The sequence below is a fragment of the Macadamia integrifolia genome, unplaced genomic scaffold, assembly GCF_013358625.1.
Source record: "Macadamia integrifolia cultivar HAES 741 unplaced genomic scaffold, SCU_Mint_v3 scaffold2726, whole genome shotgun sequence".
NCBI lineage: Eukaryota > Viridiplantae > Streptophyta > Magnoliopsida > Proteales > Proteaceae > Macadamia > Macadamia integrifolia.
In genome coordinates this window covers 1-12,990 of record NW_024868916.1, presented here as the reverse complement: position 1 = coordinate 12,990, position 12,990 = coordinate 1, and the positions used below count along the sequence as shown (strand labels likewise).

Below are 12,990 nucleotides of genomic sequence, written 5' to 3'. Positions count from 1 at the left end.
CTTTTTCTCTAGATTTTTTCTCCTCTAGTTCTAATTCTCTAGTTCTTTGTTTAAGGTTTTGGTTTAAAGATTTATGTAATGTTTTTTCTTTTATTTAATGAATGCAATTACTTTTGTTTTTAATTCAGTCTTTTATTTTATTGTTTATGGTATTGAAGTTGTAATTTTCAATTTCAAGTTCTAGGTTTAGTTCTCGGTGACAAGATCAAGTTGTGGAGCATCTCTTTCAAGTTCAGTTTTTCTCTTCTAGATTTGTTTTCTCTGAGCCTAGCAATTTCGGATTTGGTTCATTCTAGATCTGATTTTTAGAGTTGGTAGTATCTCAAATCAATCAAATTTTCAGTTTAAGGATTGAAGTTCGGGTAAGTGGGCTTCTTCATAAGTCTTCTCACCCCCCCTCTCATTCCCTCTTCTTGCTACCCATTCATTCTTAATTTAGGATTTAAATTTCAATTTTTACTTTGATGCTTTCCCTTTCCCCCAAGGTTCTTGGCTTTGCCCCTCTCTAGCTATGGAACCATCCTTTTATTGCCTTTGCTTTCAGTTATTTACTTTTAGTCATTTACTTTGCCTCCATTTTCCTAAGGCTAAGTAGAACAGCCTTTGTAAGAGTAACTCTCTAGTCAAGTAGGGAAGCTCATATTATTTATGGTGCATCCCTTAGGCAAAGTAGAGAAACCTACTTGTGTACCTCTCTCTGGCATTGTCCCCTTTATTTGCACTTTTTTTTTTTTTTTTACTTTTCAACACTTTTTATTTCAACCCATTTACTTTCAGTTATTTTCTTTTTAATTACGTGGTTTGAGTATTTGAATTCCTAGATGACGAATAGTTAGGGTTAGATGTGAATGGTTAGGTCATTCAATTTTTATTGCAATTTCAATTCCAATTTCCCAATATGTGTTGGTTAGGATGCTTTTAGATGCATTTGTGCTAGGACGGTATTTAGAATTAGATCACAATCAATCAATCTGTACACTCTTACATTACTAAAAGAAGCTAAAAATAAAGTGGTTGAGCTACGTTTGACCTGTTAGCTACACTAATCTGTACGCTTGCAGTTGCTTTTAAAATTCAAACAAGTCTTTGGCGCCGTTGCCAGGGAAACAACTCCATGTTATTTTTCACTTTCTTTTGGTAAATTGGAATGCTTTATTTTCTTTTACTTTTATCATTTATTGAATTCTTGAGAATAAAAAATTGCAATAATAGTTGTATCGGTGGAGGTCACCAAGCCTCATAGTATGGTAAAGATAGGTTTCGCCCTGTAGCAGTACCTCAAGAATTGAGCAACCTTGAATCCCTACTGGTAAGCTCGCAAAATGCCAAAAAAATTCAAAAATAAAAATAATATTTTCCATTCTTTTGTTCTAGTTTTATTCTAGTTGTGGATAATGTCTTGTTGCATGAGTGTTGGGTGGGTACATAACACTATAAATCGGTTAGAAAGAAGAAATCCAACAAGTAGGGATCCTATATGTATACTCTCATCAATAACTTTCATTATGGGAGACCCAGACCAACAGGGAAACCCTCCACCTAAATCTTTGAAAGATAGGTTCTACCCAGCTAGAGCAACCCAACCTTCTTGCATAGTCTACCATAAGTCCAGGGTAATTATTTTTAGCTCAAATCTCAGTACATCACTATGTTGCCCCACTTCAATGGGCTGACCTCTAAGGATGCATACCTATTTCTAAAGGAATTTAAAGAGGTATGTGTTCTAATTAAGATCCAACAGCTTTTTGATGATGTTGTTAAGCTTAGGTTCGTCACTTCGCATTGAAAGACCAAGCTAAGAAGTGGTTGTATGGGTTACCCAAAAATTCTATAACCACATGGGAACACTTCACAGTTGTCTTCCTCAAGAAGTTTTTTCCAACTCACAAGACCAATAAGATTAGAAGTGATATCCTTCATTTTAGGCAAAAGCCTAGTGAGTCCTTTTCCAAACTTATGGAGAGATTCAAGGATCTACTCCAAGAATGCCCTCACTATGGCCTGGACTTATGGCATTTATGTCAAATAATTTATGAGGGTGTTGATTACTAAACTAAACAAATGATAGAGTCTATGTGCCCTGGGGGATTCACATCATTTAAAGATAAAAGAAAGGTATAGGAATTCTTACATGACTTAGCTGACAAAACCCGTTAGTGAGAGTCAACCCAAGAGAGTGAAAGAACCATAGGAGGGAAAAGATATTTTGTGGATGGGTTAGTAGCCAAGGAAGCCCACTTAGATAGCCTTATCAAAAGGATTGAGGTTATTATTCCTAGAGAATCATGATCAGTCAGTTTAGTTAAGATGTGCAATTGGTGCCAGTCCCCTGGACATGTTATAGAAGAATGCCCCAACACCTCTGGGGGCACTTCCAATGACATTGTTAATGCCTTATATTAGAATAATCCATATAGTAACACTTACAATCCAGGATGGAGAAATCACCTAAATTTCTTCTGGAACCAATTTCCATAACCAAAGTCAACCTGGACCCCAAATGTCTCCCTTTGTATAACAGCCTTTTGCCCAAAATACATTTCCTAGGCCAAATGTAGCACCTCAGGTTAGTTTCCCTAGGCCCCCCTCCTATCAACTTATCAGCCACCCCATGGGTTTACCGACACTAGAGAGGCAAGTAGAGTAAGTGATTTAAAATAGAATATGACCCTCCTCATGACAAGCCATCAAAATCTTATGAGAGAACTCACCCAGTTGTCTCAATTTTGCATTAGAGGGAGAAGGGAACTTTGCCCAGTCAACCAGAGGCTAACCATAGGTATCATCAACCTGTTAGTTCACAAGCACCAACAAATGCACCACTGAATGTGGCATAAGGTCAGACCCAACAAGGGCCCTCCAACCAATATCATGATGTTTATGCCCTTAAGAGTGGCCAAGAGTACCCACAGAGTGTTCCTAAATCGTCTCCATCTATTACTCCTATTAACTCTCCTTCTATTGAGGATACAAGTGTGCCTCTTGTTTCAAGTTCTTCTAATGAACCTAAAGATTCTTCTGAAACTAAAGAAGATTTGGTTGAGAAAACCAAAAATGATTCTTCTGAAAAAGGGTAAATCCCTAATAGTCCTTATGTTCTTCCTGTCCCCTTCCCTAATCGCTTGGTAAACAAAAGGAAGTCTACTTCCATGGAAAAGATTTTAGAAGCCTTCAAAAAGGTAGAAGTGAACATCCCTCTTTTGGATGCCATATCCCAGATCTCCGCCTATGCAAAGGTCTTGAAAGATTTGTGTACTCACAAATATATCACTAATGTGCCCAAAAAAGCTTTCTTGGCAGGTAACATTAGTTCTATAATTACTCAGCCTATAGTTGCCAAGTATAAAGATCCAGGGAACCCTACCATAGCTTGTGTCATAAGCAACACCTACATTGAGCATGCCTTACTTGACCTTGGCATAAGTGTGAATCTTTTGCCTTACTGTATATATAAGCAACTAGGGTTTGGAGAATTGAAGGCCACTGGAACTACTCTTCAATTGGCAGATATGTCTATTATGATTCCTAAAGGGATGCTTGAGAATGTCTTACTTAAGGTGGGGGACTTTATTTTCCCTGTTGATTTCATTATGTTAGATACCAAGCCCTTCTCAACCAAGGATGAGATCCCCCTAATCCTAGGAAGACCAGTCCTGGCAACTAGTAATACATAATCAATTGCCGGAATGGTTTCCTAAAGTTATCTTTTGACAACTAAACTGTTGAGTTTAACATGTTTATGTGTGAGGGTAGCAACCGGGAGAGGTGTTGTGTGTGTGTTTTCCTCCCTTTATGGGGGAGGAAAAAAAAGGCTTGCATTCATTCTGTCCTCTCTCCTCTCTTTCTCTTTCTTAAAGGAGGGGTGTGTCGTGTATGCTTACCCTGCAGGCCCCACACTGTCATATTTCCTCTTGGAGATACTTGGAGGCTTACTTCGCAAGAGTGTAAAATTCATCATTTGATATGGAAATTTGATGATGGTCTAATATTGGGATTGGGGTCATGCAAAAGGGGTTTGGAGTCTCTACCTAAGATTATGGGCCTAAGACCCAAGGGTGGGCCCAATTCCTAAGAAGAGTGCCCAAAAGTTAGTCTGGTCTAGAGATTTAGGGTAAATGTCAGGTTGTAGAGTTGGGAAGGTGTTAGGCACCCAATCTACTCAGTTCAACTGGTCTTCCTACTACTTTAGAACGAATAATTTCCAAACTTATTCCTATTCCACATGTATGGCTAAGTTATCACACATATGTACATTGACTGAATTTAAATGATTATATACACTAAAACAAGGTCAATATAAATTCTACATTATAATAATTTGGGTAAAAAATTAAACCTGTGTTGGACCCCTGTTTTGGGTCAAAAGGGACTTCCTTTCTTGAGAGACATTGACATGGTGATGTTCAGATAGAGTTCTGTCTAGGAACAGTTACTTTCGGGTTTTAAGCTGAGGTATCGATTCGATAGAGCTTCCACTTGGGATGGGCTACTTCTGGATTTTTAATGAGGTGTCAATTCAACAGAGCTTCCGCTAGGAATAAGCTATGGGAGGGCTAGGCTAAGGTGGCACTCTCGCAGAGATTTCGCTGGGGATAGGCTAATCTTAAGGATTGAGGAACTTCGAAGGCCCAAAGAACACATCGAAGATTCGAAGAACACATCGAAGATCTGAAGAACACTTCGGATCTTACGAAGATCTCCACAAAGACTGGAAGAACCTCAAGGGGGGATGGGAGACTAAGGGTAAATTTTTTCAATATAAAATCTCACTCAAAGAAGATAAAGGATTGAGAAGTTTCGAAGGCCCGAAGAACACTTTGGATCTTATAAAGATCTCTACGAAGACTCGAAAAATCTCAAGGGAGGAAGGGGAGGAGAGAGGGCAGAGCTTCTCTCTCTAGGATGCTCACTTGGAGGCTTGGATCTTGTGGTGTGTTGGTGTGAAAAACCAAAGGGAGGGGGGTTATTTATAGGATTCTTGAACCAATGGGGAGAGAAAGGGAATTCTCTTAGCCAATGGTAGAAAAAAGTGATTTCTTTACACCAATAGGATGAAAGTAAGAAACTTTAGACCAATGGGGTGGGGGGTAAATTTCTTTGGCTAATGGGGGAAAAGGTAAATTTTTTAGACCAATATGGTAAAAAGATTCCTTGTTGGACCAATGGGAGGTTACGGAGCAGGGTATGCTAGCGGGACAGTGTAAAATGTGCAAGCGGGTGAAGAGATTGAGGAGAAAATCTCTTCACCCATCGGGTCAATAGAACTCAAATCCCGGCCATTAACGACAGCACACAAGGCTGGGCAGGGGTGCATGGGGCATGCATGGGTGCGTACGGGGGACAAGAAGTGGGGGCATACTGGTTAGCAGGGGTGCATGGGGCTGGCCTATTGTTGCACATAGGCTGGCCTACGGGCGCGGGCTAGCCAACTGCTACGCATAGGCTGGCCTAGTGCTACACAGGCTGGCCTGCATTCGTGCTCGGGCTGGCCTGCAACTGTGTGTGGGCTAGCCTACTTACGCATGTGGGCTGGCCTATGGCTGTGGGTGGGCTGGCCTGCTACTGTGCGTTGGTTATCCTGCTATTGTGCATGGGTTGGTGCATGCGACATGCGCACGAAAAAATATAATTTTCCAGGGAAGATTGCAGAAGATCCGAAAGTCTGATTTTAACATACCATATATCATCGGAATTATATTTTTGAGTACTATCCATCCATATGGTCATCTTGATCGGATTCCTTCATATATAAAAGGTCAAAATTGGACCCTCTTTTCTCCTGCATGGGGTTTACAGGGTTTTTAGGTAGGGGATGTTTTTGGGTTTCCTTAGTCAATCATCATCTCTGTTGATCAAAAGCAAGAAGTCATGTCCAAGATCCACATTTCATCATAGCCAAAGAGTGTGATAAAATTGGGTGTCTATAGAATGCCACTCTTCGGCGGAGGCCTATGCTAACGGTCGAACGGCAAAGAAAAGAATTCACATTTTGTCACCCGGAGCATGTACTGCCATCATTTTGCTCATTATTGACGAAGTTGAAAAATGCAACAGGTAATATCTTTTAAATACTTTAAAGTTTGGGACATACCTGGATTGCCAATTTGTAGGAAAGAAATTCATTGCTCTTCCGGTCTTGCAAAAGATGTTAGTACTTGATCTTTGTCTTTTCCTATGCTAGGCTTCCATATGTCAGTCTAGGGAATTTGGTCTCTAGGCTAGGTCTTTCGACCCAAACTGGGCTATCTGGGACCATCGACTACAAGAAAGAAATTTGTTACTCTTTCAATCTTATAAAAGAAAAATATTTGGATTATTGAATTTTCCTTAGCTGGGCTTCCATGTGCCAGCCAAGGGAATTAGTAATGAGATCGGGCCACTTGGAACCGATTCAAAGAGATTGGGCCACCTGGGGCCGGGTTAATGACATTGGGCCACTTGGGGCTAGATCAATGCAATTTCCACCTGGGGTCAGTTCAATGAAATTAGGCACTGGGGACGGGTAAATGCAATTGGGCCTCTTGGGGCCGGTTCAATGAAATTAGTTCACCCAGGGCCAAGTAAATCCAATTGGCCACCTGGGGTCGAGTAAATGCAATTGGGCCACCTAGGGTTGGGTCAATGAAATTAGGCCACCTGGGGCCAGGTAAATGTAATTGGGCCATCTGAGGCTGGGTCAATGAAATTAGGCCACCTGGAGCCGAGTCAATGAAATTGGGCCACCTGGGGTTGGGTAAATGCAACTAGGCCAGCTGTGGCTGGGTCAATGAAATTGGGCCACCTGGGGCTAGGTAAATGTAATTGGGCCTCCTAGGGCCTATTCAATAAAGTTGGGTCACCTAGGGTCGGGTAAATGTAATTGGACCACTTGGGGCGTGGTCAATGAAACTGGGCCACTTGGGGCCGGGTAAATGCAATTAGGCCACCTAAAGCTGGGTTAATGAAATTGGGCCACCTAGGGCCGGGTCAATGAAATTGGGCCACCTAGGGCCAAGTAAATGCAATTGTTTCTTTTCTTGATTTTCCCTTGATTCTTGATTTTTCGCTCTTTGATTTGGAATCTTGCTCTTTGCTTTTGATTTGGAATCTTGCTTTTTTACTTTTGATTTGCTTTTTGCTATGAATTTTAATTATGAAGAATTCTTTACCTACGAATAGAATTTTAACCTTTATCTTCCTCTTTTCCTTGTGATATAATTTTCACCTACCACATGAATTTTAATTTTACTCTCCCTTTGGTTTTTACCTTCCATTTCCATGTGATATAATTTTCACTTACCACATGAATTTGAATTTTACCTTCTTTTTTATTTTTACTTTTCATTTTCATGTGATATAATTCTCACTTACCACAAAAATAATTTTGAACCTGGTATTTTGGTGGTAAGAATTTTTTATTTTTACCTTAGAATTGGAACCTCATTTTTTTTTTTAGCATTAGGGGGTGTACCACAAACCTTGGCCCTGTATGGCCATCAAAACATGGTTCGAGCATAGTATAAGATACTTCCCCGCAGATCAAAGGAGCTGGTTGACTCTTGCCTGAGTCGATTAGCTTTTATAGAGACCAGAAAAGTCAGTCCGACATTGGTAGGGGCCCTGATGGAGCGATGGTGGCCGAGTACCCACTCTTTTCATCTTCCTATTGGTGAGATCACCATCACGCCCCTGTGCTTCTATGCTTTAACAGGCATACCATATGGGGGGAGACCCTTAACCCTTCTTGAGACTCTGATAGCCAGGGAGTTTGCAGACTTGACAGGCATTAATATTACGGATGATCAGACACATATCCACTTTAGTGAGATTAGTGCACATTGGTGGAGCACTAGCCTGGGGGTAAACCCTGGTAACATTGCACAGGTGACTTGTCTTTTCTATTTTTTGTTGTGGGTTAGTGTCTCTTTAGTGATCTCCGAGGAAGGGTGGATATTCGCCTAGTAGCCTTCTTCCAGAATCTTGAGGAGATAGACTCTTGGGATTGGGGCAGGGCCGCCTATGCATACCTTTTGTGGACCCTAAACCTATTATCATATGGAGACTGAGGTCTCAAGGGAGCGGGCTACATTCTCCAGTTAATTCTTGTACTCATTTCCTTTCATTTGGTTGCATTTCCTTACTTTGATCTTTTAAATCAGCCCTGGTGCTTTAAGCATCTGGAGATTATAGCCCCCAGGCTGAAGGACCCTTGAGCATTGCCTTTTCCCATAGTCACAAGATGGGGAAACAATCGGGTCCTTAGGGGCCGATGCTATCCTTCAGGGACAACTACTCATTCTCTTCTGAATGGCCTTACAGAGTATGCGACATTTGTCATTAAATTTCCTCCTGTCCTGTGATGTACTTACTTCTTCTTGGATTTGTAGGTCACTTGGATGCCATTCCAACCTCTTACATTCCCAAACCTTGACGAAGTTGCTTTGGCTAGGTACCTATTTGAGAATCAGGTCCCTCCTCCCACCATCCATTGTCCAGAGTGCATTCCTACAGACCAGATTGAGAGGTTGGCCAATGGAGTATGGAATGAATCATTCCTTGATTGGGATAGGGACTACAAAACCTTCCTTAAGGAGGAGACAATATGCACCCTTCTTGGCCCTAATGGTCTAGTGGTATGTTGCCCTTTCTTGAGTATTTCCTTCATGCTTCAATTTCTTTTTGCCTTGGTCTTGAATGATGTTCTTTCAGGGGAAAACACGATGTATAGATCTTTCTACAGTTCAGTCTTACATCAGCATTGTTGTCCATTGCAAATTGGACCCTCTACTAGTGTGGGTGGATCTCTCAGGATAGCCACCATCCCCTTCCATGGCTTCCCAGGTTGGTGCTACCCCAACGCAGCCAATCCTATCCTCTCTCATCTTCTGGAGCGGAGAACAGACGTAGATGCTTCCCTTGGGCTGTCCATTCCTTATGACTATGTAAGTATCTAACCATCCCTCAATTGACTTTTGACCTCCTTTGACTAATACGCTCTTTCTCAGGTATCCCCGGAGGTCTATTTTGAGATCAGGAGGATGCATTATGGCTTGTGTGAGGTGATGATTGCCAAGGTATTTTCTATCTCTTTTTTTCTTTTTGCCCTTCTTCTTTCATTACTTTTCTTCTTGATCCTCTCCTATATTTTGTAGGACTGAAGGATTGTGGCCTTGGAGAGGCAAGTCAGCTCCTACCAATAGGAGAATGCCTAACAACATGCATTGATTCAAGATTTAACCCAGAGACTGGAGAATACTAGACTGGCATCCCTGAGCTCCTCGTCATTCCATGAGGGTGACTCAAAGTATAGTTCAGATGAGGATTTCGGCCCTTAGGGTTTTGTTCTTGTAGTTCCTGTAAGCACAAACACATGTATATTTTTTCTTTTTCTTTTCCCTACCCTTGTTTGTTCATTTTTTTTTTTATTTTAGCATTTTATGGATGGAAACCTATTTTTGACACAAAGAAAATTTCCTTTTATTTATGGTTTGGGAATGTTTAGGCAAAATTAATTCTACAACTCAAGACTTCAATAGAACAATCGGGATAACATGAAAATCCAAGTATTTCCTCATTTCACTACCAAATGAATTATAATAAAATGACTTTCCCTACTATAAAGGGGATAGATAGGTAACAATATGGGGAGACAATTCTTGGGGTGGGTAAAAGTTCACCAACTCCTCGGGGTCGCCTACTTCTAGTCCATACTGTCGGCTGATGTAAGTAGGCAAGTAAAAAGACGTATGAGTCAATCCCATCATCCTGATGTAATTGTATCCAGGGGTCTTCATCAAAAGATCCTCCTGTGGCTTCCCTGGTCATCTCCATGCAATGTCCTTTGTAGTTCTTCCTTGTAGGTACTCTTTCCAATCAACTATGAGCTTGAACTCCGAGGCTTCCCTCCTTTCTTGGTAGCAAAGAGCTCCAAGTCGGCATTCTTTTAATGGCCTATTTAGCTTCAACTTCTCAAGTAGCCATAGTAGGAAAACAGCAGGGCTTCCACGATAATGATTAAGTCTGAACCTATGGCTATGGCTCATGTCATCAAGTCCTTTAAATGCCTCTGCAAGGACTGTGGAAATGATATCTCTTCCTTTCTTCAATTACTTTATCACTTCTATTAGGACAGTTGGTGCACCACATCTTGGAGTTCGAAGAACATAGCGAGCTATCATGCATAGTAGATAAGCATCCTGTGACCTTTGCTGATGGATTCCCCCCAGTGGTAGGTATTGACTAAAGATCCTAGTCACCTTCAGAATATCAATCTTTCCATATCTGATGAATTGTTTCATTTCCTCCTTTTCCCATTCGAAAAAGTCCTGAATATCTTCTGAGTGATCTTTCTTCAAGGTGGTTGAATCAATTTGCTCTTAGGTGGAGATAATGAATAAACTCAGAATTCCTTGAGAGTTGGACAGATCGCAACTAACCCAAACTGAAACATATGAAGATTGGTATCCTAGTGTTGACACACTTGTTGGAGTACATGGTGATGTAGCTTTATGCACTCGATTCGGCTGAGCATTGACATATTCACGGATTCTAGTAGTCTTGTGCCCTCATGTTTATGTCCAAGGTCTAGTTTCTTAATGTCTCATCCAACGAGTCCTTGACTTTTCCTGCAACCACCACAAACAAAAGGGAAGGCGATAATTTACCAAGTATCACTCATTAGCTATTGACACAACCAAACCTTCACCATTGTTGCATCAAACATACTCTTTTTTTTTTTACTAATTAAGGTTGGGGAATGAACTGGTCTTGACATACTGGTACCAAGTGGTAACTTTCGGGAGATAAAATTAGATAAGAATTTGAAGGGCTATAGGTGAATGGCAGATACCTAATGGCCTTGCATGCCAAATGGTGATTCTTGGGGGACATAAACTATGATGATCTTTTAATATACCTTGATTATTAATTTAGGAACCAATTTATTGCTTTGACTTGGTTGACACTGCACTTGCATATGTCAAGTTGCCTACGTATGCCTTGAGAGGAATCAAATCTAGTGTAGTTCGGGCTATTCACCCTATTAGATATAGTATCTATTGAGTTGGTCCATGTTGACCAGTCCAGGTCTTTCTTCACCGTTGTGGTCTATGAGTTTCATAGCTTTGCCTAGTAGAATTTATTTGACAGTGAACGAGCCACTCCAGTTGGGCCTGAATTTTCCTCTTAGGTCATGAATTGGGGCTCTTTGCTCTCGAAGAACAAGTTTTCCCTCTTCTATGTGACGGGGCTTTACATTCTTATTGAAGGCCCTTGCCATTCTCAGTTGATATTTCTTTAGGTTGTCCATGGCTTTTATTCACCTTTCATCAAGAAAGTTGAGCTCGTCGTGTCTGGCCTTCACCCATTCTCCTTCAGGTAACTGACTATCAAGAAGCACCCTTAGTGATGGTACTATGATTTCCACGGGTAGCACTGTCTCAACCTCATATACCAAGAAGAAAGGAGTTGCCCCTGTCGAGGATTGTACAGAGGTCCGATATGCCCACAAGCTAGTGGCAACTTGTCCGCCCAATCCTTACGTGTTTCAGCCATTTTTTTGTAAGATCACCATGATGTTCTTGTTAGCTGCTTCTACTAGCCCATTGGTCTGTGGCCTGTAAGTGGTAGAGCGGTGCCTTCTGATACCAAACTTTATGCAAATCTTATCAGTCTTACCCCATAAGTGGGATCCCTGATCTGATATCAACTCTTGAGGTACTCCATATCGGAAAATGATATTTTCTTGGATGAATTTTGCTACCTTAGCATATGTGAGGATTGCATATAATTGGGCTTCTACCCACTTAGTAAAGTAATTGATAGCTACCAAGATGAACTCATGACCATTGGATGTCTTGGGGTTGATCTTCCTAATGATGTCAATGCCCCAAGTAGAGAATAGCCAAGGAGAACTGAGTGAGTGCAACTCCATTGGCGGGATATGTATGATATTGGTAAATATCTAACATTTGTGACATTTCTTGACAAAACTCATGCAGCCTGCTTCCATTGTATTCCAATAGTAGCCCAGCCTAAGAATCTTCTTACCAAGCATCTTGTCATTCATATGGGATCCACAGAGGCCCTGATGAATTTCCTCTATGATGGTTGTAGATTGTTCTTCATCCACACACAGCAACTGTATTCCGTCAAGGACCTCTTATACAACAAGTCTTCTTGAAGGTTAAACTGGGTGGCATATCTTATCAGAAATTTCTTCTCTTTCTATAGCTTTAACCGGGTATTTTCTTTCTCTGAAGAAATCCACAATATGAGCGAACGAAGACTAACCATCTACGGTGAGAGAGTTCACCGAATTATGATAAATGGGCCTGCTTCTTTGTTCTACCAAGAATGGTCGGACTTCTACCATGAAAGCCAAGGTCACAAGGGCATCGATGAACCTGTTGTTATTTTTATTGAAGTACTCGAATGAGATCTTCACAAAGTGTTTAATTACCTCTTCCATATGTTCTTGATAGGACTTCAGCTTTTCATCTCTGGTCTTTTGTTTTCCTTGCATCTGACAAATGACAATGGATGAATCTCCATACAGCCCGATGGTTAGGGTAGTTTCGAGTCCCAAGGCACAAGCTTCATATTCAGCAATGTTATTGGTACATGGGAAATCAAGGCGGAATGATGAAGGCAAATAATGACCGTCAAGAGTGACAAGCAATATTCCCGCACCATGCCCCTTTTGATTAGCTGCTCCATTAAAGAACAATTGCCATTCATTAGTTGTGTCTTCTTCTTCTTCTATTACTATGATTTCTTCATTGGGAAAGGCATCGTCCAGGGCTCTTCCATCTTCTGTGGGGTGGGCAGCCAAATGATCAGCTATGGCTTACCTCTTGATAGATTTCTAAGTACATAGGTGATGTCAAATTCTGATAGCAGGAGCAACCACCAGGCCATCCTTCCTATTAGAGTTAGTTTCTCAAAGAGGTACTTGATTGGATCCATCCTTGAGATCAAACATACTGGATAAGCCACCATGTAGTGTCGCAG

The 12,990-nt window shown here is 41.1% G+C and overlaps 1 non-coding gene across 1 annotated transcript; it reads right to left on the bottom strand.

The window, feature by feature from the left end:
• Nucleotides 1–1,896: 1,896 nt before the first annotated feature.
• Nucleotides 1,897–2,003, bottom strand: LOC122067130. Its single transcript, XR_006136595.1, has one exon. It is a non-coding gene; the product is annotated as a small nucleolar RNA R71 (small nucleolar RNA).
• Nucleotides 2,004–12,990: the final 10,987 nt, after the last annotated feature.